The sequence below is a fragment of the Felis catus genome, chromosome D3, assembly GCF_018350175.1.
Source record: "Felis catus isolate Fca126 chromosome D3, F.catus_Fca126_mat1.0, whole genome shotgun sequence".
NCBI classification, from domain to species: domain Eukaryota; kingdom Metazoa; phylum Chordata; class Mammalia; order Carnivora; family Felidae; genus Felis; species Felis catus.
In genome coordinates, this window is record NC_058379.1 from 35,643,852 (window position 1) to 35,669,527 (window position 25,676).

Here is a 25,676-nt window from a genome sequence, read left to right on the forward strand (position 1 = left end):
CCAGCTCGGGTGGGGAGGAACTGCACGCGCGCTCCCCCGCCTCCCGGCGCCCGGCGCCCAGCCACCGCGTGCGCATGTCCCTCCTCCCGCCAGCCGGCGGCGGGGGTGGGGGCTGGAGGGCAGGGGGGCGGGGCCTGAGCTCCGCGGGCTGGCGCGCCCGACGCGGCCCCCAGCGTTCTTCGCCCTGGGACCCTCCTTGCTTTTTGAGGCTCTAAGGACAGTGCCGAGAGCTGGGGAGGGAAGGAAGTAGCAAGGGTGAAGTGGGGTGGCAGAGAGGCGGACACTGGCCACTTGCGGGAGACTGGATGTCCGGGAGACGTGAGTGGCCCCCTGGGTGGTGTGTGCAGTGGGGTCCCAGCCCCCCCCTCTGTTGTTGACCAACGGCCCCCACGGGCCCCTCCATCCAACCCTTGCCTCCTAGGTTCTCCTAGTTCCGTCCCCGCTGTCTTCTCACAGCTGTGCGCGTAGTCCCCACACTCCTCTAAGGACTGCTGGTACCCTATGCAGCTATCGCGTCAAAGCGGGCACCGTGCTCTACAGTTGGCACCCCCTGTGGCCTCCGGAGCTCGGAGAAGGAGGAGCTGCCGTAGAAATAGGAGAAGCAGCTCGCCAAGCTTGGGGTCAGAAAGGGAACTCACATTTATAGTTCCGGCCGCGAGCCAGGCGCTGTTAGACACTCCATAGGCATTGTTTTATTTAATCCTCACAGCAAGCCCGAATTGGAATTACTGTCTTCTTTAAGGATGAGGTCACGGGAGCAGGGAGGTGAAGTCGGTGTTTTAGCCAGTGCATGGCCGGGTCGGGATTCACACACAGTCTGTAGAATTCTCAGTCCTGCCACGGGTTGAGTACCGGTTCTGCCCCTTGGGAGTCTAACGTGGGCCACCGACCTTTTCGAGCCTCGGTCCCCTTGCCTGTATAATTAGAAAATACCGCTACATGAGCGTGGTGACGATTAAATCAGCAGATGTGAGAAACGCTGTGCAAACTGTAAAGTGCTTTTCAAATATCCTTGAGTCCCGTTTTTGTCCTAGGCGTTGGGTGTTGAGTGCCACTCAAAGGAGTAAGGCCCAGCCCCTTGTCTAGACTTGGCTTTGCCAGGAGGCAAAGGAATAGTCAAGAATTACAAGTTGCTGTGGAGAGCATTTGCCCCCCACCCCTTCCACCCGAACCCTGCCTGGGAAGATTGGAGTTTTCCCACAAGGATGGGCTGTCGTTGGGTGGTTGTCGGGGATTTGCAGAGCAGGGGCTGTAGGTGAGATATCACTGGAGGGCTGGTGGGACCATATACGCTGTGGATAATATCCTAAAGGCTGGGGCAGCCTTTGGAGGATGGTGAATATGGCTGATCTTATTTGCCTGGAAAGATCCCAGCGGTGGCAGCAGGGAGGAGACGGAGAGCCGTGAGCGGGAACAGTCAGTGGCTGTGGCAACACAGTAGTGGTAGGGGTAGAGAAACGGGGATAGACTTGGGAGGATACAAGGAAAACTAGGCTCCAAAGTCTATGATCTTAACCACAAATTACCCTACTTAGCCGCCTCCTTCAAAAAAGGCAGGAGAAAGTGCTTTTTTTAAAAAATCACTGTAAGTCAGGAGAGTCATACGCCCAGAAGACAGCCCGTCGGCTTCTCCTTAGATGCCGGCAGTGATGCTGGGCCAAGTTCTGTGGCCGAGCTCTGAGGGCACCGAAATGCTGACCTCTCTGCTGCTGTTCGTGTTTTTTGAGCCATTTACCTGGCAAGTGCTCTGAATGTGTGACAGCACACACAGAGTATAATCTGTACTGAATCTCCTTTGACGCAATGTCTGCTAAGACCACAGCCGTATTTCATGGAGTATTTGAAGAAAAAAAGAGACTGCAGAAAGCAGCGGGAGGTGCCCAGGCCCGGCACCCAGGGATAGCCAGCTCTCCTCTAGAGGGCGCTCCAACTCTCCCCTGCGGGGGACTGGCCGTTCATCAGAAACTGGCTATCAATCCGGGAGCACAACCTACTGTGTAATTCATGGGCCAGGACCTTCACTTAGAACTTCCTCCAGAGACCCAGAAGTCTCCAATACCCTACATTTCCGAAGAATTGTGCCCAGGACTCCTAGCCCAAGCTCCTCATACCGTATGTAATCACGCAAAAGGCCACCGTAAAATGTTCCAGTAAGTTAGTGTTCCAAAAGTTTTAGCCAGATGACCGTACTATTTGTACCAGCTTCCCTTTGCCTCAGATAAGAAGTCAAGCAAAATTCATACCCTGAATTATTAGCCTGGCAATTGTTTCTGCTGGCCCTTGGCAAGAAGGCATTCAATAATGCTTTCTTTTGCCAATATTCAGTACGTTACAGGTATAAAAAAGATATCCTCTTGCATGAATAGATGTTTTTAAAGTCATGTGATTTAAAAAGAAAATTTTTTTGTTCCATCAAGTAAGTCTAAAGGTGTTAGGGGGTTACTATTCAAAGAAGCCATAAGGTGCTGTATTCTGGAAAACAACAACAGAATCCCACGTGGGGATGTCTGTTTGGATCCGTCAGCTCTCAGACCCAGTCCTGGCCCTTCCCTGCCTGCTCTGTACAGGGGAGGGAACAACTGATGAGGTTGGTTTTCCAGGTTCCTGGGGTTGCCGACTGGGCGCGGCCCACAGAGACTGGAGTGTAACAGCAAGGGAGAAACCAGGGTTATCACCTTCCCTCTCTGCCTCCAGTGGCTTCTTCAGAGTGGCCTGGTCTCCTTCGTGCACTGGCTGACTGGGTTTCTCTCAGCTTTCACTGGGTGCCCCATGGCTTCTGGTAACTTCGCCACTGCCTGTTGCCTCTCAGTCAAGGGTGCTGGTGGTTTCCTGTGGTTGCAGATCTCTGGGTTCCTTCACTGTTCCCGGTTGGGCTCTCGACTCCTCCCCCTTTCTGTAATCAGTTCCCTGCATTATAAACCCTGTGTTATAAATACTTGCACTCTCTAGATACTTGCACTCTCTACCAAGTTTCTGATTTTCTCATTCTTTTGCAGAGGCCTACTGCATGCAGCATCGTTGGTGTGGTACGTAATTTGGTATGACTGTATCCATTGTCAAGGAGCAGTGTGGGATAGTGACAAGAGCTGAAGCTTCCACACCAGGGAAATCTGGGTCCAGATGCTGCCTAAGGCATTAGCACTCTCTGTGCCCTTGGGTAAGGAAGGTATTATTATCACTCTCATCATCACCATTATCATTTAATACCAGTGGAATAATCAATACTCTTTAAAATGTGAGCAAACCAAACTTGGAGCAACACTTAGAAAATCTAGTATCGCCACAGTTATATAAAGAGACACGAATATTTTTAAACCTTGTTTGACTCATAGTGGGAATAATATGACGTGGGACTACGCTTCCTCTACTGCTCTGGATGCACAGGCAGAATTACATGCAGAATTTCTGTACCCTCAAAACCTTGTCCAAACCTAGGGACGTCCTTTTCCAGTGTTCTCCCTTATTTTAATACAAAAGTGCATTTAGAATATGAAATCATTCTTTGCTTAAATCATCAGAAACAATCCTCTTTGAAAACAGTGGAAAAGCCGACTCTTGATTTCAGCTCAGGTCATGATCTCGCGCTTTGTGAGTTCGAGCCCTATGTCAGCCTCTGACAGCACAGACACAGCTTGGGATTCTCTCTCTCCCTCTCTCCCTCTCTCTGCCCCTCTCTCACTCATGTGTGAGCTCTCTCTCTCTCTCTCAAAATAAATAAATAGACATTTTTAAAAAATGCAGATTCTACGGCCACATGCTCCGGAGATGTGATTTCAAAGGTGTGGAGTGGAGCCCCGGAATCTGTATGTTTAACAAATACATTTGATGCAGGTAACTGTCTGACCACATCCTAGAAACCCTGTGTTGGTATTTCTAGCACAGCTCTGGGTGTCATATGCTCATCATTTGCATTTCCTCCTGTTCCTTTTTGAAACTCCTTCCAATGCTGAGTGTGAAGTTCCAGATGACAGACGTGGAAAGACCAAGATAGAGATGTACTCTAAATCTGAACTGGAGACAACGTCCCACCAAAGTGCTGTCCAGGGGCCAGTCTTGTGGGGAAGGAGGCAAATCTCCCTCTCCTCTGAGAGCTAGAGGAAGGACATACATGAGGGTAGAAGGGAGGACCTTTTGCCCTTGACCAGTGGTTCTCAATGAGTGTAGAAGCACCTTTAGGGGCATTCTGGCGTACTTTTTCTTATCTTGACAGTTGGGTTGCGGGGCACTTGTGGAATTTAGGGGAGGGGTCAGGGATGCTGAATGTCACAGTATGCCCTTGAGAAGAATTGTTCCACATACTGTCCAACTTCCAAAAGCCCTTCTGAAACATTCACATCGGTTAAAAAAACAAAAAACAAACCTGTCACTATCTGAGCCTAGAATGTGACTGTCCTAGTCCATTTGGGCAGCTATCACAGAATACCATTGATTGGGTGGCTTGTAAACAACAGAAATTTATTTCTCACAGTCCTGGAGGCTGGAAGACTGAGCTCAGGGTGCCTGTGTGGCCGAGTTCGGGTGAAAGCTCTCCCTGACTGCAGACGGCCATCTTCTCGTCTCCTCACATGGGGTCACGTGTCTGGTGTTCTCACAAGGCCAACCCGTCTGGGGTCTCTTTTGTAATAGTACTAATTCCATTCATGAAGCCTCTACCGAACCGAGCTAATCACTTCCTGAATGTCCCACCTCCTGAGACCTTCACACGAATTTGGGGCTGAGAGAGACACAAACATTGGACGATAGCACAGTTTTACACATAAATGCAACGCTTCTACATATAAAGCAGAATTTTTAGCGTTCCCATATGTACTGGATTTTTTAAAAAAATTTTAAATGTTTATTATTTATTTTTGAGAGAGAGACAGAGCACAAGCAGGGGAGGGTTAGAGAAAGAGAGGGAGACACAGAATCAGAAGCAGGCTCCAGGCTCCAAGCTCTCAGCACAGAGCCTGACGCAAGGCTCGAACTCACAAACCAGGAGATCGTGACCTGAGCCAAAGTCGGATGCCCAACCAACTGAGCCACCCAGGCACCCCTATACTGGATTTTTAAAAAAGGAATGAAGCTACAATAGAAGTCATGACTGACAACTTTTAGATTTACAATGACTTCTTCGTCTTCAGTCATTCTGTCATTGATGGCAGCACCACTCAAAGTACATGAGTCATCACCATAACCCACCTGTATTTGTGTTTTAGCAAATTGCTTCTACGTGTAGAATCTAACTACCTCATTATATGTATTTTCTAGTATTTGTACCTAAGCCTTATATATACGTTGAAATACATATTATTTTGTGGAGCCTGCTTGGAGTTCTGTCTCCCTCTCTCTGCCTCTCTCTCTCTCTCAAAAAAATAAACATTTAAAATGAAAATATGTTTAGTGGAGTGATACGCATATAATGATTCTCATTTGGGGAGTGGGGTGGGGGGGGGGCGCTGTGCACTGACAGAGTTGAGATCGACTGTTTCTGTACGGAAACAGGTAAGATGTGTTGGGGGGTGCCCCCTAGTGGTCGGTGTTGTGACGGCATCCCTCCCCCAGCAAGGAGAAAATGAGAGTCTGGAAACGTTGGTAATTCTAAGACTTCCTTTCATTAAATGAGGCAGTGTTCCCTTATAAAAGCTTTTGACATGTTTGCTAACCTTACAATTAGAAATTTGGGCTTCCTTTTTCTGGCAACATAACTGCTAAAATATTTTTTTTTAATTTTTTAATGTTTATTTATTTTTGAGACAGAGAGAGAGAGAGAGAGAGAGAGAGAGAGAGAGATGCTAGTGGGGGTGGGGCAGAGAGAGGCAGAGACACAGAATCTGAAGCAGGCTCCAGGCTCTGAGCTGTCAACACAGAGCCTGATGCGGGATTCGAACTCACAAGCAGTGAGATCATGACCTGAGCCCAAGTCGGATACTGAACCAACTGAGCCACCCAGGTGCCCCCCAAAATATTTTTAATTATTGTTTAAAATTATTTTGAGATTCTAAGCTTCACGCACATGGAAAATACACTGTTAAATAAGGGAAACTAATCAAAATTCTCTACCTCTCCTCATTAGCAGCATGTATACTCTGAAAAACTCAGGGAAATTAATATGTTATGTTTGTCTCCCTTGATTTAGAACATTCCAGATTTCACTATGCAGCTTCTGAAATGTACAGCATGTGTGTGTTTGCTTTTATAGTAATTCACTATTATTTACATCTCTACTTACACAGTTACTACCTTTCAAAACAGAAATGGGGATGTGAAATAGAAGATGCCAGAAACCACTTTATCTCACTGATTGGCTTTCCCAACCACAGTGCTCTTCTTTCCATATAAAATAAGATTTGTTTACATGGAAAGCAAAAATAGCACAATGGATTTATAGAGGGCCCCATTGCACATCATACTTCGAAGTTTCCTGATTAATTCAGGAAATACAACACTACGAAAGTTCACACATATGAATACATTTTGATTACTATTTCTATGTAAACTTACTATCAAGAGAATTTTACCCATGAGGCGATATAACATTGTAAGCTCCGTACCCGATCACAATGATTTGTTCTTTTACCTTGGACAAAATAGTTCAGTCTTCCTGGACCTTTGAGGCCTTATCTGTAAAATTAGAGAGTTGAACTTAAATAAGCTTTAATGAATGTCCCAGCTTCATGAATCTGGAGGTTGAGGTGAATTTGCCCATGCTATTTTAATTATCAACATGGGATTATCTATAGCAAATTGTAGGCCACCTCTGTTCATTCTCAGACAAAATGTACCACCCAATATAAACCAATTTTAATAGGAGGACAGTATAATGAAAAAGGTTCATATGATGGAATAAATATGACAAATGTTAGTCATACATATTCTTGATTACCCTATCGGGGCAGACTATTGAGAGTTAATCATGTTTTTTAAGTGGCCTTCGGTATTGCTTAGAGTAAGTCCGTTTCACACTTGCCTCTTTAAATGCTGCCCACGGGATCTGAGAATTTGAAAAGCAGGTAAGAGGCATTGGAGAGAATCATCATCCTGTTCTTTTGTTAGTCCCTAGTTAGGAACCCCCAGGACAGGGACCACTGGTTGTTATTCTGAAGCAGTCTTCCAGTCCATAATTAGGAAGATCGTAATCAAACCATAGAATATTTGAGAATGAAGGGGCACCGTTAATAATTACATGAGACAACAAGCATGCACTGGACCTGAACACGCGGCTCAGGCCATAAGGTCACTCTATGACTAATGCACATTCCTCAAGGTAAGAATGTCTCCTGATTGGAGCAGACTGACTCATTCATGTCCACCTACGCTAAGAAGACATGAACCCTTTTTGTTTTGTTTAACTCTTTTAAATATAATTGGCTAGAAGACTGTTGAAGAATCTCCATAGCCTGCTCATACACTCAGTCATTTATACACACATCCATTCGAAGATTATTCATTGAACACCTCCGAAAATGCCAGGCTATATGTAGGTATTGGGAATAGCAGTGATGAAAAGAATGGCATCTGCCATGATGGGGCTCATAATCTCATATGGAGATTATTATAAGAGAAAAGCTGTCCCTGACATCTGGACCTGGCCTCCACTATCACCCAGGCCTCCCTGTTCCCTGGGATCTGGCCCAGATCTCAAAACCAGGCCATGGTATTCTCCCATTAAACATAAACAGTGTCACAGAGGCTCAGCATCAGACAAGACCACTCTGGGATCGTGATGGGTCAAGACCAAAACAAGAGCACTCCCCCAGTAGTCCCGTGTGAACAAAGACAAAACACGACCACTTTCTAAACCACTCAAATGCTCAAATATCCCTCTCTGATCCCTAATTTGAATGACTGCTGCTTCTTACCAATTGTAGCTTCAGCCTTGCTCCATCGTCCCTCCTATAAGATTCATTAAGATATCCATTTAGAAATAGCCCACTTCCTGACATCATCCAATCAACAGCAAAGTCCCACTTCACTACACCCTCCCCCAAATCACCCGAGACCAAATCTGGGTTTTCTTTCACACCCTCCTACTGAAGGCTCCTGGGTTGTCCTTTCTCCCTCACTGCCATGAGCAATAAACCGGACTTAGCCACAGGGTGTTGCCCCTGGTGAATGGATAATTATGATGGCCAGCATAAGGCAAAGAATCAAGCTGAAATGGTATATGGTATTCACTCTGTGTTTCACAAATCTATGACTATGTGAAACATAACCTTCGTGCTTTAATGTGTCTTGTTTGTCCTTGAAAAGGACTATATAAATATTGAAAAATCATTATCTATTTAAAGACGACAAGTCTCTGAGCACCTCAGCCTCCTTAATAGCTGCCCAGATCAAAACCTACGGTGGAGATGATGCTGAATAGACAATCTTTAACTCCAAAAATTGCTTTTGTTCTTTTTTTTTTTAATCTGTCTTTATTTTGAGAGAGACAGAGTGCAAGCAGAGGAGGGGCAGAGAGAGAGGGAGACACAGAGTCTGAAGCAGGATTCAGGCTCTGAACTGTCAGCACAGAGCCTGATGCGGGGCTCAAACCCACATGCCATGATATCATGACCTGGGCTGAAGCTGGATGCTTAACCAACTGAACCACCCAGGGAACCCCCCCCTTTTTTTTTTTGAAAGAGAGAGAGGATGCAAGTGAGCAAGGGGCAGGGACAGAGACAGAGAGAGAGAAAGAAGCAGGGCTTACCAGAAACGGGGCTCGAGCTCACCTGATGTGGGACTCAAATTCACAAACTGAGATCATGACCTGAGCCAAAGTCAGAGGCTTAACAACTGAGCCACCCAGGCACCCAAATTGCTTTTGTTCTACAGTGACATGAGTATCTTAATTTTTCCACCAACATAATGCCATTTCATAATCTACGACGCAGCATTCAGTGATTTCATGAACCCGCAATTCTTTTCTGCCATGCAGCTTAATTTGTTTACTTATTTCTGTTTTCTCTGTGGGGTGCTTCTCAAGTATAATCAAGGAGTTTGGAAATTTACCAAGTAATGAAAAAGGAAATAATCATAGAAGCATAGAATGAGGAGAGAAATAAAATAAAAATTCATGGCCTAGTCAGTATTTCAGAGGAATGAAACACAGTATTTGAAGGTTTTCATTGTCTTCGTCCTGAAAAAGATAAGCGAGATAGAATGGAATGGGCTATCTTTAAAAGTACAACGGCAAGTTCTCTGGGAGAGCATTGCCTAGGCTGAAGGCCGTGTATCCAAAAATGCCACAGAACAGATTCTGGTCTGGGCAAAGGGTTCTCTTTCAGCTCTATAGATGTATTCTTGGCTGTCGTCCACGGAGTGTAACCTTCTCAAGTACAGAGCCATAGGGCAATACAGAAATCCGCACACAGTGGGTATGTAGTGTACCTCTGCCTATTACCTAACTAATAGAACTCACCACTGGAGCAAGTAGGTGTCAAGAAGGAAGACAGCTAAGAACTTACAGAACTGGAGAAGTGCAGGAGCTCCCATCATTACTATGGCTTTCCTTCTGGTCTTTATTCTTCAAGAAGACAAAAATAGCATCTTTGTTGTTGTCTGGTATCGTGAATATTCCACATGCTGAGAAACATTCTGCACGGATCATGATTTTATTTAATCATAAAAGTTGCCTTTCTTTTTCTTTCCTTGCTCCCACTCTTCAAAGGCTCTACAGATGCATCATCAAGGTCAAGGGAGTTGCCACTTGTAACTTAGAACAACATAGCATTGTCGTCTGTTTAAATCCCTCTTCAGGGATGATACCCTCCCATCTATTCATTCTGCAAGATTCTAGAATCTTAGACAACATTCTATCAAGTAGAACCTTCTGCATTTCATTTTGGCCTTATTCACTGAAAATTATGGAGTCCAAAGCTTTCGTTTGTACTGCTTCTATATATACCTCCAGGGCAAGAAAATGGATGAGAAGAATGGTTATCTTATAGCTTTTCAAACAGAAACTCATTACAATCTCAGTTAATGAAGCATGGAAAATCAAAATCAAAGCATCAGCATTTACTACCTCCTAGATGCCTGGAACTTTTCAAAGTGAATTACAGAGCAGATTCACACCCTTTAAAGAATTTGTAAATTCAGAAACGGCTGGGAGCAGGTGAGTATTTCTGCAAAATTTGAGAGGTGTGGATCTATGACCGAGGAAGCAAGGACTGTGGCATCCCCAGAAGCTTTCCTTTTGAATCAGGAGCTGCTTTGACCAGGACTTGCGTGGTATAGTGTTCGCAGAAGCACGGATGGCCACGGACCTCTATCCTATTATTTACTCTTATTACTTCCTGGTGTTGGCACTTCCGCAGAAAATGTTGACGCGTGACATCAAAGGCAAAGAGGAGATCCGCAATCCCTAGTTCCTTCCCTGCTCCTCCTAAGCTGAGGGAAGCGAGCGTGGGGAAAACGTGCAAATATCAAGGAGCAAAATCAAAACAGCCAAGTTCATTTGGGGCGGCGTACGTGATTCAAAGCGTGGTGAACATCCGCGGCGAGGTCTTGCCGAATTACTTCTATGAGAAGGCACGATGCAGTCGCTGGGAGCTGGGGCTCTGGTGCTAGACCCCAGCGTGGCCAACTTGTATCCTTGGGTAAGTTACCCGTTCTCTCCATGCCCCTGTTTTCTTATAAAATGGTGGTAATAATGGTGCTTAACTCATAGGGCTGTTGGGAGGATTACAACCAGTAACAAAACAAGTAGTACCGCGAGTATTAAATACTGTTAATACGTACAGACAGAATCATATTATTCAGCACCCCCGCAAGACCTGAATCAAGATTAGCTATTGCTGGGGGGGGGGGGGGGGGATGAAGGTTTGAAGCAATGTATCATGAATTCAAGATACCACCACCTCTGAGTGCATGCCCTCCAACCAGCTTTGTGTTGGTAATTTAGCTTCCTGTATAAATCCGCTAAAAATGTGCTTGAAAAATATAAACAGGTATTCCAGTTTGCAAATTAAAAAAAAAAAAAAAAATATATATATATATATATATATATATATATATATATATATATACGAAAGAAAACATGCAGAGGGAAGTAATTACGTCTGGCAAGGCTTGATGGTGGAGGTAGAAAATGAGGCTTCTCGCATGGATCAATGGGCCCTAGGTATAAGTGTTCTCTTGGTTTTACAGATGGAGAAACCCAGCAGCAAGGGAAAGGGGTACTTCAGCAAATGCCACCACACTGTTTAGGGGCGGAGGCAGGCTTTGCACTCAGAAGTGCTCTGTCAGGGCACAGCCACGGCCACGCCTTGAGCTCCCTCGCAGCATAAACAGCTGCCTTCCCTGCAGGTGGGGTGACCCGGGCGTGTCAGGCACCCATCGGAGCTGCTGTGGACCTTTCCGAGGGGTGACAGGGAGCTGACTTCGCAAGATGCACAGAGGACAAATCTGCTAGAGAGACAACTGGAAGGGAAGAACTAAGGGTCGTCAGGCTGATGATACGATATCGCCTCTGCTTTCTGGGTTTAGAAAGCCAGGAGCATTTCTGGAATGTCCATTCATGAGTGAGATGATGGTGGAGGGAGAGTTTTATATGTAGCAGGAATCAGAGGCCTTTGGGAGCGCGTGGAGTGCATACAGGAGAGATGAGTTCTGCTCAAATGAATTCTATAGAAGTTAGAAATTGAAAAGGTGGGGAAACAGCCTGTCCCTGTATGATCTAAGGAAGGGCTGACCTTAAGAACCTGAAAAAAATTGGCTCTTTTTCTTCTTTTATGTTGATTTACTTTCGAGACACACAGAGAGAGAGAGAGAGGGAGCAGGGGAGGAGCAGAGAGAGAGGCAGACACAGAATCCGAAGCAGGCTGCAGGCTGCAGGCTCTGAGCTATCAGCAAAGAGCCCAATGCGGGGCTTGAACCCACGAACCCACGAACCACGAATCATGACCTGAGCGGAGGTCGGACGCTTAACCCACTGAGCCAATGAGGCGCCCCCCACCCCCAAATTGGCTGTCTTTAGGTCCCTTCAGAAACTTAAATGTGGCCCCGTGAGAATGTCATTTGAGAGGAGCAAAGGAAGAAGCAATTAGATTCTTTGAGACTTGGGAAGACAGAGCCCATTAAGGCACGAGGGAAACGACTTGTGATTTTCCAGTGTCCAGTTGACAACACCGCTGGGTTTGGAGTTGTTTCCCGTCGTGCTACACGGTGAAAGAAACCACGGACAAGCGCCAGCCCACCAAGAATGCTCTTGGGTTGCATGTGCTTGCTATAGGATGAATAAGAAGCATGCATTTGGTCCATGCCTTCCAAACCTGTAAATATCTCAGTCTCAAACGTTTATTTGAGCACAGAGGCAATGTGGTCAGATCCAATCCTGACTTAACAAAATGCCTTGCGAGAGCCCTTAATACTAGTAATAGCATCCGAGATGTGAAAATCACATCTTCGGGGTGCATGAGGTTTTCGATGATTTTCCATGCGTATGTGGAATTGACTTAGCTTCTTGGGTCACAGATTTGGATGTTTTTAGCTCCTTGTCTCCCATAGCATTTTTCCCACATTAATGACTAGGGAGACAGTTGCCACAATCCCATCCCCCTGTTTGTCTGCTTTGGAGGACATTGATTTTCACTGGAAAATAAAATGAATGAAAAAGAATGGCCAGGAGCGTGTCCCTGAAACTCTGCTTGGAAGGCACCTTCAGAGGACAGAGGAGCGAGCAGATGCTTGCAAGAGGAGAAGCCCCTCGTCCGTGCCGCTTTCCTGATCCTTTAAATTGGTTCTGGGCTCCAGAATGTTTGTCTTCTTCTCTTTCTGCTTCCCCAAAGATCCGTAAGCCAATCAATTCAGAGTATGTGCTCCTTGAACAAGTTCAATATGCCAGGCACAGCCGCCACCCGTCTCCTTCATGGTGCCGCTAGTTCAGCCCTGACCTCCACCCTGCACACTGTCCAAGCTGTCTGAGGTCCTCTAGGTCATGACGACCCCCATTTCCTGTCATTGCAGGCTCGGCCGGCTTCAGGACACAGCACAGGAGCGGAATGCTGAACCAGGGCTTATGGCATATGAATTGCAACATTTCCATATTTTTCCTGCACAAACAGCCGGGACCAGATTGTATACACATTTCAGGGTAAGTCTGAGAGATGCCCTGCTAATCACTAAGAAATTTCTTGAATAAAGGAGGAATGACTCTATTCATTCATTCATTCATTCATTCATTCATCCAATACTTTTGCTGTACTAAAGTATAAGTACTCCTCTCCAAATATGTAAACGTGAATGTTTCCTTTTTTGATTTTGGAAAAGTAAGGACGGAGAATATCCCACATCGATTGCTGCTAGATACGCTGCAAATCTCCCATGGGGGGGAACATGGAAAAGAAAATCGTAAAAATTTTTGCTCCTGATTCACAATGTTAATAAAAGCTTTGTTGCTATTTAGACAGCCTGGGAATGGAATGAAATATAAAAATCTTGATAAGAGTGAATTTGGTTGGGAACTAAATAGAAGACTTTATCTATCTATCTATCTATCTATGTATGTATTTATTTATTTATTTATTTATTCATTTATTCAGTACGCTGAACACCCAATGCTGGGCTTGAACTTACAACCCTCAGATTAAGAGTCACATGTACCAGTGACTGAGCCAGCCAGGCGCCCTGAAGGCTAATTCAGATTGTAGAGAACTTACAGTTATTTTTACTGAAAGAATCGGGACACCCAACCTTGCTCTGCCCCTGGTAAGCGAAGAATGACCTGCAAATGTCCCGCTTTGGGACCAGACTGACCTCAGGGCTGAGATCTCAGCAGACCACAGGGGATCTTGCTAGCTGAGCAAATCCGGGCAAATTGTGACTGAACTTCTCTCTATGTAGCTTCCATTGTCCGCCAACAGCAGGACAATCATAGCGATAAAATACTCCCCCAAGGGCTGTTGGGAGGGTTAAATGAGATATCGTACGCCAAACCTTTTGTACATTCCAAACACACAGACAAGTTCCAATTAATTAGCCGTGTGACCTTCTGGGAAGTCACTTAACCTCACTGGTTTCAATTCTCTCCAATTCTAAATTCTCTTTCCAAACAGCCTCCTTGGATTGTAGAGAATTGTAATTAGCATATCCGGCACCCGCCTAATTTGTGCCAGCTCCTGCTATCACTGCAATTATACTGTTTATATGTAAATGGCACCTCAAGTCCCTGAATGGTGCCAGTGCACTTAGCTAAGAAAACAGTGTCTAATCTTATTGACACGCCTCCTTTCCTTAGCAAATCTTTGTTCGCTGGGAACTCAAAGGTACACTTCTGAGCAGCCCCAAGGAACTGACAAGGTTGAAAAAACTGCAGTATGAATTCTCAAGATTTTTCTTTGGTTGAGTGTTGGGAACAGAAATGACCCTACACATGCATAGTACCCACCTTCCTTTAAAAGTGTTATCTCGATGCTAATTCTGTTTGGATGGACTGTGGCAATTAGCTCCGACTGCCACTTGAAGCATTTTTTTTTTAATTTTTTAATTTTTTTTGAAGCATTTTTAAACTGAGAGGAAATTTTAACTGCCCGAAATCACATCAAGATGTGTGTTTCTGTGTGTGGGGGGTGGGGCCGGGGGTAGGATGGAGCACACGAGCATGCGTCCAACAGAAATCTGTATAGTCGGAAGGTTTGACTGAATGAGTCTTAGAATCTGCTGGTTGACTCCATTTCCCACCCAAACATCTGAGTCAGCCCTAGTTAAGGCTCATTCATTTAGCACATAAATTTTGCCAAACACAGAGAACACAAAAATGACTAATCATTGCTTTGGGCCTCAAAGAGTCTCATTAAGGAGCCAATATACAAGCAAGGATGATGTATTAGGATGTGTTAGGGAAGATGGCTGCTGCCATGGGGCGCAAAGGAAAGAATAAACAACTTCCCACTGATGAAGGTGGGAGGGGGCTGGTGAGGAATAGTCTAGAGAGGAGGCGACCATTTTTGTCTTTTCCAACTTTGTGTTCCCCCAATTATTAAGGTTTCTTCTCTGCTCCCCATTCTAAAGAAAGATGCTAGCTCTTGCCATCTGTCAAGTCTAAGGCCTCCTGTTTGGGGACATGACATTGTCCCCAAACTAAATGTGTCAGTGGGAGAGCCGCATGGCTAATAACTGCAAGCAAAGCAGTTTTGCTGACTTGTTTGGGCATGTTCCCTGGAAGGGGAGACTCAGCAGGGCCTATTTGTCAACCTCCTCCTGAGTGGGGAAGCCAGGGCTCACCAGCAGCTTGGGGTTCCTATGGGTCATATTCCCGAAGCCCCCCCCCCTCCCCCCGTTTATGGTATAAACAGTGGGTGGACTTTTCACGGGGTCCACCCAGTAAAATTTCAAAGCCCTCGTCTTTAGGATAATTTATTCATTGGAATGAGGCCACTGTGTGCCAAGAAGAATATGGAAAGGTGGTTTCTGCTTAGTCTCTCCACTCCCATACAACCCAACCCAGAGGTGGTTCTTGAAAGTATCCAACAACCATCTTTATGAGCTTCAGAGTCCTCGGGGCAGTCGTTCTTCAATTTCCCATGTGTCAGCATCACCTGGCCCCCACCCCCAAGAGTTTCCTATTCAGTAGGTCTGGGTTGAACTTGAGAACTTGAATTTCTAGCAAGTTCCCAGGTGAGACCACATTTTGACCACCACTGCCTCAGAACAATGATTGATTGCTTCCTGCTAACGCAAGCTTTTCAGACAATTTAAGTATAGGATTTAGTGCAATCTTACATGGTTAGATGATTAGACCAGATGTCATAAGAAAAGGGTGTTTGTTGAGGCGCCTGGGTGGCTCAGTCAGTTGAGCATTTGACTTCGGCTTAGGTCATGATCTCACAGTTCGTGGGTCTGAGCCCTGCATCAGGCTCTGTGCTGACAGCTCAGAGCCTGGAACCTGCTTTGGATTCTGTGTCCCCCTCTCTCTCTCTGCCTTTCCCCTGCTTACGTTCTGTCTCACTTCCAAAAATAAATAAACATTTTTAAAGATTCAAAAAAAAAAGAAAAAAGATGTTTGATTAAAGATCACCTTTGTCTTGGGGCGTCTGGGTGGCCCAGTCAGTTAAGCAACCGTCTTTGGTTCTGGTCACGAGCTCGTGGTTCGTGAGTTCAAGCCCGGAATCAGGCTTTGCTCTGACAGTGTAGAGCCTGCTTGGGCTTCTCTGTCTGCCTCTCCCCTCCTCTCTCTCTCTCTCTCTCTCTCTCTCTCTCTCTCTCTCTCAAAATAAATAACTAAACTTAAAAAAAAGAAAAAAGATCACCTTTGTCTCACTTGGCTGAGTGGGTGGATGACAGGTTTCCCAGAAGCATTCTTCATTAAAGTTTATCATGAAATTGTTTTATTTTTTAAATGGTTATTTATTTATTTTGGGAGAAAGAGTGCACAAGCAGGGAAAGGACAGAGAGAGAGGGAGAGAGAGAATCCCAAGTAGGCTCCATGCTGTCGGCACAGAGCCAATGTAGGGCTTGATCCCCTGGACCATGAGATCATGACCTTAGCCTAAATCAAGGGTTGGATGCTTAACCAGCTAAACCACCCAGGGGCCCTTAATTTTTTTTTTTTTTAATCAAGAATGCTAATTTCTTTCCAGAAGAAGATTGGGAATTATATCATACAGACTTAGATTCCCAGACTGGGTTAAGCCCATATATCCTTTTATACCAGGAACACAAGGCAAAACCTCCTCACATAAATAGAAGGGAGCTTTACTGAGGATTCAATCTCCTCCCTCAGGTCTCTAAGAAAGGAAATGGCATCACACCACATTGCACTAGAAAATCAAAGTTCCTGCCATCTACACAGCAGTAGAGTTCCTTGTCTGCCCTTCTCTCTGCAAGCCATCTGTCTTGGCTCACTTGTAGTTTTCTCTGCGTCTGGCTTTAGTCTGTCATAGCTTGAACTACGACCACATATGGCATTGCAGCTCTGTTCCCATAGCTAACCGACTCCTTTTGCTCCTCCTTGTGTTCCAGAACTCCCCCGAGAGAAAGAACTGACCCAGCTTGAGCCAGGGATCTGACCAGACCCAGTGGGGGTTGGGGAAATGCTGCCAGCTCCAAGGCCAATGGCCCAGCGTCCTTGACGGGAAGGGGAGTCTGGGAAGGGAGGCAACGATGGGTGCGTGCAAGTGAGCCATATACATCCTACCTCGAAGCTTTGCATACGTGGCACTCCACGCATAAAGCATCTGGCTACACACTCAGTAAAGATGTTTCTTTTCTACCTCACTGTTCTTCTGGAAAATTCATCAGGAATTCAGGGAATGAGGTAGAAGATTCTGGTTAGCTGTACCATGTCTAGCAGGAAAGCATAGGGGGGATGGTCTTCTGAACCCTTGCTCCCACCACCCCCCACCCCCTTACTGGCTGCACAACTAGTGTTATCTCAGGGCTCAGTCATGTTCTCAGTCCCGAGGCTCCACAGGAGAGGCAAAATCTTCAGGTCTGCTAGCTCAGGACACCAGGAAATAGTCACACACCTCTCTTTCTTCACACTTTAGGAAAGTGTGACCATTTATCAGAGGCTTTCTTTTCGCAGCAAAGGTGACAGAAAAATTATGGGCGTTGCTAAAAAACAAAATTCAACTGAGTAAATGTGAGGATATAGTTTGCTTTATTCGATGATTCACGAATCGGCAGCATCCCATCTTCGCAAGTAGGAAGGAGTGCTGAGGAGTTAAACAAAATGGAACCTTTTAGAGGCAGGAGGGGGCAGGGACAAGCAAGTCATAAGCAAAGGAAAGGATTGTTTCAGGCCAGGTCTCCTTCCTTTAAGGTCTATCGGGCAGATGACCTCACTAGTACTGGTCAGGTAATTCCAGGCTTATTGGTTTAAATTCCACTCCTGGGAGAGGCTGAAAATGCAATTAGGATAGGTGTTATGTCTGGCTTCACTGGCATGGGGCTCAGCACAAGTGACTCCATTTTGGACCTCTTGTTTCTTTTCTTAACAATGTGTGAGATTCTACCTTAATCTGAAGTGTCTAAACCATATGCTTAACCATAATCCAAAGGTTTGAATAAATATGTGGATTTAATAGCATATATTATTTTTTGCCAATTTATGGGGGGGGGGGGAACCCTTTCATAATCCCAACAGAGACCATGGCTCTTAATATTAGCATTAAGGGTTTATGAAAAATGTAACATTTAATTCAAGTCCCTGTTTGGGCATGTTCAATTCAAGGAGATTTCTTACCTTTTCTCTAGTCCCCTCCGCTCCTTCTTTCTTTTGTTATTTATTTATTTATTTATTTATTTATTTATTTATTATTTGAGAGAGAGAAAGAGTGAGAGAGCACAAGTGGGGGGAGAGGGCAGAGAGAGAGAGAAAGAGAGAATCCCAAGTAGGCTTCATGCTCAATGAGGAACCTGACACGGGGCTCGATCCCATGACCCTGGGATCATGACTTGAGCTGAAATCAAGAGTCGGACAGTCAACTGAGTCACCCAGGCTCCCCTTTTGTTTTATTTTAAATTTAAATTTTACCAGTATTTCTAGGACTTCCTGTCGGTAGAAGCCGTGTTTTTACTGGTAGAGTTTTGACCCGTCACGACCTTAACACCAAAAGGCAAGACGGCAATCCAGTGCCACAGTAAAAGGTCCCTCGGGACATTCTTGTCCCACTGTGGTGCGTGCAGCCCTCACTGCCGTAAGACAGCGGCCAGGGGCACGGACAGCATCCTGGGAGCTCCTGTGTTCACAGTGCACCTCTGGTCTATTCACCAAGGCAGGGGGCAGGCTCTGTGGGAAGAGTCACCCAGGTCTATTTTAATGTCAAAGTAGTTGCATTTCTTTCGGTATTGCAGTCAACTGTGTATCAGTTTAGCAAGGATCATTTCCTGAAGGTACAAAAAATTCTTTTTTCTCAGATTTTGTCACTTACAAGCAAACTACTCTTCCTTGCCACATGTCAAATCGACCATTGACTAACTAGGCACCATAAGAACATATTGACATTCTTTCCTTTGGGAATTCTGTCGTTTTTAATCATTTTCATGTTGGTGGGAAAGAAAATACTGAAAGCATATTTCATTGTATTTACCCTTATTAGAGGGCTTCCCAGATTCACAACCAGTAATTCCTCAAAGAACTTAGACACAGAAACCACCAAATGAAAAGTTCAAAATAAAAAGTAGCCCTTTCTTCTTCAGCTTGGCTATAATTTTTCAGATTGCTCAGCCAAATTATGGAAAATCATATTTTATCCAGTAGTTATAATGAACCTCTGTGCTCCCGCAGCAACCTCTCCATTTATCTTCTCATATGTTTTAGGAAGAAAAGCTTGTATCCAGCATTCTTCCCTTCCGTGTTTTGTTTGGTTTTCCTGCTTTGCTGGATCTGAAAACGTCTTCTTAATTTGAAAATAATCTTTTCTTTGGAACTACACAGCCGAGGTTCTCAAAGCTTAATGTGCATCAGAATCACCCAGAGGGCTTGGGGGCGCCTGGGTGGCTCAGTCAGTAGAGTATCCGACTTGGACTCAGGTCATGATCTTGCAGTCCGTGAGTTCAAGCCCTGTGTCAGGCTCTGTGCTGACAGCTCAGAGCCTGGAGCCTGCTTCAGATTCTACGTCTCCTTCTCTCTCTGCCCCTCTCCCACTCATGCTCTGTCTCTCTCTATAAAAAAATGAATAAACATAAAAAAATTTTTTTTAATAATAAAAATTAGGGAAGTCAATATTATATTCAAAATCTTTGTCACTTTTTTTCTACAGATCAACAAGAGTGTTTGTAGACTATTGAAAGGTGGATTTATATATAAGACTTATTTCCCATTGAAGACATCAGATTGGAGTCTTCTGATGAAGACATCAGATTCGAACTGACAGCGCAGAGCCCGACACGGGGCTCGAACTCATGGACCGCAAGATCATGACCTGAGCCGAAGTCGGATGCCCAACCTACTGAGCCACTCAGGTGCCCCGACCTCCCTACCTTTTAAAGATGAAAGAGAGGTTTAATTACCCCTAAACCTTTCTACAAGCCCCCTCATCCCTATGCAATTTACTTTTCATGTCTTGCTGTATCCCACTTATTTATTTTTTATTTATTTATTTAAGTGTTTATTTATTTTGAGAGACAGAGAGAGTGCACGAGCAGGGAGAGGGACAGAGAGAGAGGAGAGAGAAACCCAAGCTGGCTCCACGCTATCAGCACAGAGCCTGATGTGGGGCTCGATCCCACCAACTGCGAGATCATGACCTGAGCTGAAACCGAGAGTCAGACGCTTCACCAAATGAGCCACCTAGGCACCCCCACCCCCCCACTTACTTATAAATACAAGTTCAGCCTCCAGGTAAGGAGTCCTCTTTTCCAAACATAGAAATTCCTGAAGAAAAGGGGAAGAATTAGCTTCTGTGTCCCACTGACTTTGCCATTTAGGGCCATGTAACTCTGGGTGCAAATTTCAAGGGATAATGAAAACTATAGCTTTGGCCTCCAGAATTGAAATGCTTTTTGTAATTGAAATACTTTTGTACTGGGAAAATGGCAATTGTACAAATGAAGGATAAACAAAATCTCCTAAGTGAAATATTTTCTTCACCAAATGAAGTTTAGTCAACTACTAATTTAAGGCAACATTTCACATCCTCTTGTATATCAGCTAGAAAAACTGATAGCACCCATAATTTTCATTTATAAGTGCAAAAATGCAGCCCTGTTTTCTCAAACTTATTAAAGTTGATAACTTTATCACTAACACCTTCTGGATTAAAGCTGTAACCATCCAGGGGCACCTGGATGGCTCAGTCGGTTGAGCGTCCGACTTCGGCTCAGGTCATGATCTCACAGCTCGTGAGTTCGAGACCCGCGTTGGGCTCTGTGCTGACAGCTCAGAGCCTGGAGCCTGCTTCAGATTCTGTGTCTGCCTCTCTCTCTGCCCCTAACCCCCTCGCATTCTGTCTCTGTCTCTCTCAAAAATAAATAAACATTAAAAACAAAAACAAAAAACTGTAACCATCCAAACACAGGACAATTAAGTAACCAGAGAATATTTAGACCAGAAATAGGAGACAACAGTGTGAATGAGGTAATCTTTTTCTACCATGAATTACAAACATACAGAATGAAAGTTGAAGAATATGTAAGGAAAATGGCTTTATTTAGTTTGATTAGACAAAAAAAAGTCTTAATTTGTTTTTAAATTAAAAACGGAGAACACCAATTCTCCACAGAGATTTGTTTCCATTTCAGCATAACAAAGAAAACGTCTCTTTCTCTAGAGGGAAGAATGGCTGTTTGCCAACAGCTACTGACACTGGGGTCCAGCTAAGGTCGCGGTTCTTCAGCTGTGATGTGGGTGCCCTATGTGTTCTGCATCCCGGACATCCACCTGTAGCCCTCATGGGACTTGGGGGGTGAGGGAACCAATTCCAACAAGAAGCTCCCGCTGTATGCTGGGTCTGGAGAAATACACTAAGTCCACGAAATGGGTGCCGTCTTTTTGGCCAAGACGACGGAAGGGTGACAAGTCCCCACACCCCTTCTGTGCCACTGTTTAGGAACTGTAAGCCTGTTCATGACTCCATTGTGAAGCCCCTTTTTATTTATTTAGCCAACTTTCTATATTTTATGTTTGTAGCAATTCTTTATACACTGTGTATACAAGACCTCTGCCATTTAAATGTGATGCCATATGGTCGTGTTTGGAGATACACAAGCAGAAATATTGTTTTAGAGTATGGTATTTAGAGACAAAAGGACACAGATCATAAGTGTACATCTTTTTTTTAAAGTTTATTTATTTTTAGAGAGAGAGAGAGAGAGAGAATCCCAAGCAGGCTCCCTGCTGCTGGCACAGAGCCCACTGTGGGGCTTGAACCCACAAACTGGGAGATCATGACCTGAGCCGAAATAAAGAGTTGGACCCTTAACCAACTGAGCCACCCAAACACCCCCTTAAGTGTACATCTTGACAAATATCACAAAGTGAATATGTCCAAGTACTGTCCAAGAAATAGACCATTAGTAGCGCCTCAGAGGCCTGCTCAAGCCCCTACAACCTACAGGCGGCCCCTCTCCTGACTCCTAATGCCACAGGTTAGGTGGACCTGTTTTGAGCTTTATATACTTGGAGCCATTCAGTGTGTTTCCTTTTGTATCTCGTTCATTTGGTTCATGTTATTGTTTGTAAGTTTCCTATAACACACTGTTCTATGTGGTTCTATTTCATTCACTCTCATTGCTACATGGAATTCCATTGTAGGACTGCCACCACTTAATTATTTATTCCACTGTTTGTGGTCACTTCCATTGTTTACATTTGGGACTATAAAGAACAACACTGCCGTGAATGTTCTTTGATGCACATGTTACATGCAGTTCTGTTGGCTGTAATTTTAGGAGATAATGCAGAATAGGTTCTACAATGGCTGTACCAGATTATATTCCTACCAGAGCGTATGAGTGTTTCTGTCCCTCCCACACACGGCACGGTTCTTCCATTTCAACTTTAAAACCAGCCTAAGTTCCAACAATCACACACAGGTCCACGTAGAATACACGCATCATTTAAACTTTGCACGGAACTTGCTGCTCTCTGTCTCCATCTCTGTAGGATCAGTGTAATCAGTATTTGTTTTAAAATACTTAAATTCTGGGGCACCTGGGTGGCTCAGTTGATTGAGCTTCTGACTTCGATTCAGGTCATGATCTCTCAGTTCATGGGTTTGAGCCTCACAACCGGCTCTGTGCTGACAGCTCGCAGCCAGGAGCCTGCTTCAGAGAGCCTCGCTCTCGTTCTGCCTCTCCCCCGTTTGTGCTCTGTCTCTGTCTCTCAAAAGTAAATAAACGTCTAAAAATATTTAAATTCCTAGGTTTGGAAGGATAGATGTCATTGACATGTCCCATTCTATAGGGTCGTTGTTTCAAATTATTAGGTCGTGGACTCCTTTGAGAATAAGCCTTAAGTCCTTCTCCTCTCTAAAATGTATTTATGCACAAATGCCCAGAAACTTCTCCCTGAACTTCTGAAAAGACTCACACCCTCAGACGCCCTTCAGTTCCTGACCTCCAGATCAAGGATTCCCTTATAAAGCACTGACAGTAGCCGAGTAACTGCTCTCAAGAGATCTTCCGCTTCTTACTTCCTGCCTTTTCATTTCCCTCCTCTTCTTCCAGTGGAGCAAAGTTCCAACTTCCTACTTTGAAGGCGTCACACCTCATTTCAAAGAGACCAGGGACCGCCTCATGCATGCTCACTGGCCTGGGGAGTGGGAAGGCCTCTTGCCAACAATCTCTTTATTATTCTCTCCTCTTCACCAACCTGCTGCCTGTGGCTTCCTCGGGTGGCGTCAACTCACACACATCCACCGTGCCTCAGTTCGACTCCACACCCTGCTGCTGGCTGTCTCCCCTTCTCCAGTCTCCAAGAAGGAAACATTCTTCCCCAATTTCCACATTTCCGGGGGGAAAATAGATCCAATCTGTCAAATGGTGCCAAGCCCCATGCATCCCTGATCATTAGAACCACCCGGAACTCTGATGCCTGCCTCCATCCCAGTCAAGTTATATCAAGGTCTTGGGACAGAGGCCAGGCATCGGTGTCTCTTCCAGGTTTCTTTGGGTAATCCTGATGTTCAGAGAAGGTTGAGAACCAGTTGTAGAGGCTAAGGGCTGTGGACAGACAAACGATATAAGAAACGTTTCATCCAAATGTATAGAAGAACCATTTTGATGTGCAAAGTATGAGGGAATGAAAATGCTCCTGAGAAACCTAGAGAAGATTTGTCTGCAGCAGTCCATTAAATTCAGAACACTTGGAGCGATGAGCTCTCCACATGCTGTCCAGGCTCCCCTTTAGCCAAGAACAGAGACAAAAACTGAGGTCTTCACCCTCCCACTGGCTTACTGGGTTTATTTTTTTTTAATTATTATTTTTTTAATGTTTATCTTTGAGAGAGAGAGACAGACAGACAGAGCACCAGCAGGGGTGGGGCAGAGAGAGAGCAAGACACAGAGTCCAAAGCAGGCTCCAGGCTCTGAGCTGTCAGCACAGAGCCCGATGTGGGACTCGAACTCACAAACTGCAAGATCATGACCTGAACTGAAGTTGGACACTTAGGCACCCCTATTGTTTTGTCTTTTCAAAAATTAAATTCTTAGCGTTAACGTTTTTGTTGTTAAAATAACGCGTACTCAACAAAGAGCAACTTTTTGAGTATGCATTACTCACATAATTTAAAATAGGGGGGTGCCCAGGGCAGCTCAGTCAGTTGAGCCATGGACTCTTGATCTCAGCTTAGGTCTTCGTCTTGGGGTCTTGAATTCAAGCCCCGTATTGGAGTGAAGCCTACTTAAAGAAATTGACAATAACAAATTAAAAGAGTTGCTGAAAAAAATGCTATTGTTAAATGTAGTCCCTTCGACTTTTTCTCTGTTCATGTGATTCCTGCATTTTTGGTCAAGCGTCGTCATTATTACACTATATTAACTGAATTTTCTGCCTTTTCCCTTAAATTCTAACATAAGTGGCTTTTCTGCCTATCATATAATGTAACTTGAAAATATATAATCTCGCATTTATTTTTTAGCATTATTTAAAAATATTCTTTCAAAAAACCCAAAATTAAAAAGAAACCCATACAATAAAATGAAACAAAAATTTTTTTAAATTTTTTCAACATTTATTCATGTTTGAGAGACAGAGAGAGACAGAACACAAGCAGGGGAGGGGCAGAGAGAGAGGGAGACAGAGATCTGAAGCAGGCTCCAGGCTCCGAGCTGTCAGCACAGAGCCTGACATGGGGCTCGAACCCACCAAAACATTCTTTCTTTACTAGGAAGCCACAGAGGAGACCCTTTCCTTCCATGCATGAAGTCTCTGTTCGGAACCACAGATAGCAAGACTATGGGGTCGATTTGAACCTGAAAAGCTTTTGCTCTCTTACTTTCTCAGTATCTCACTTTTTTATTTTCTTTCTTTTCCCCCATTTTCTTAAGTTATAGGACTGGGCTGCAGTAGGGCACCTGCTTCTCATTGGCTCGTACCTTTGGACCACGTACTAACCCTGTCGGTGCCACCATACCCGGGGCACCCGGGTGACTCAGTCAGTTACGTGACTCTTGATCGTGGCTCAGGTCACGATCGCACAGTCCGTGAGTTCGAGCCCTGTTTTGGGCTCTGCACTGACAGCTCGGAGCCTACTTGGAATTCTCCCTCTCTCCCTCTTTCTCTGCTCCCACCCCACGCACGCTCTCTCTCTCTCTCAAAGTAAGTAAACTTAACAAAGTAAATGAGGATAACAGCGGGACTTACCTCTTTGCCATTTATGTGTTTCTTTGCTTTAACAAGCAAGTATTTCGCACGCAGGATAAGCCAGATACTGTTGTAGACACTTTACAAATACTAACACATTAAATAACAGGGTTGTGAAGGTTATACGAATAAAGTCACAGCGTAGCACATGCAGCCAAGAGCATCAGTATCCTCTGTCTGCTCATCTATTTCTTTCCTCTGGATTTTTGTTCATTTTAGAAGTATCACTGCTAGAGGGGCGGCTGGGTGGCTCAGTCGGTGAAGCGTCCGACTTCGGCTCAGGTCATGATCTCCTGGCTCGTGAGTTTGAGCCCCACATCGGGCTCTGTGCTGACAGCTCAGGGCCTAGAGCCTGCTTCGGATTCTGTGTCTCCCTCCCCTCGGCTCCTCCCTTGCTCACACTCTGTCTCTCTTTCAAAATAAATAAAGATTAAAAAAAAAAAAAAAAAGAAAGAAGTATCCC

At 44.8% G+C, this 25,676-nt stretch overlaps 2 long non-coding RNA genes across 4 annotated transcripts; one reads left to right on the forward strand and one right to left on the reverse strand.

Annotated features, from left to right (window-relative positions):
• Positions 1-139: 139 nt before the first annotated feature.
• On the forward strand, positions 140-22,613 carry LOC109493326. Of its 2 annotated transcripts, none has more exons than XR_002737277.2 (5): positions 140-318; positions 2,997-3,157; positions 9,635-10,565; positions 12,934-13,060; positions 19,671-20,098. It is a non-coding gene; the product is annotated as an uncharacterized LOC109493326 (long non-coding RNA). The 2 variants fall into 2 exon arrangements; XR_006588034.1 differs by lacking the exon at positions 140-318 and adding an exon at positions 21,180-22,613 and having other exon boundaries at positions 3,024-3,157; positions 19,671-19,872.
• LOC123381242 lies at positions 670-9,640 on the reverse strand. Of its 2 annotated transcripts, none has more exons than XR_006588036.1 (2): positions 9,432-9,640; positions 670-914 (listed from the first exon to the last, which is right to left on the reverse strand). It is a non-coding gene; the product is annotated as an uncharacterized LOC123381242 (long non-coding RNA). The 2 variants fall into 2 exon arrangements; XR_006588035.1 differs by lacking the exon at positions 9,432-9,640 and adding an exon at positions 2,676-2,814.
• Positions 22,614-25,676: the final 3,063 nt, after the last annotated feature.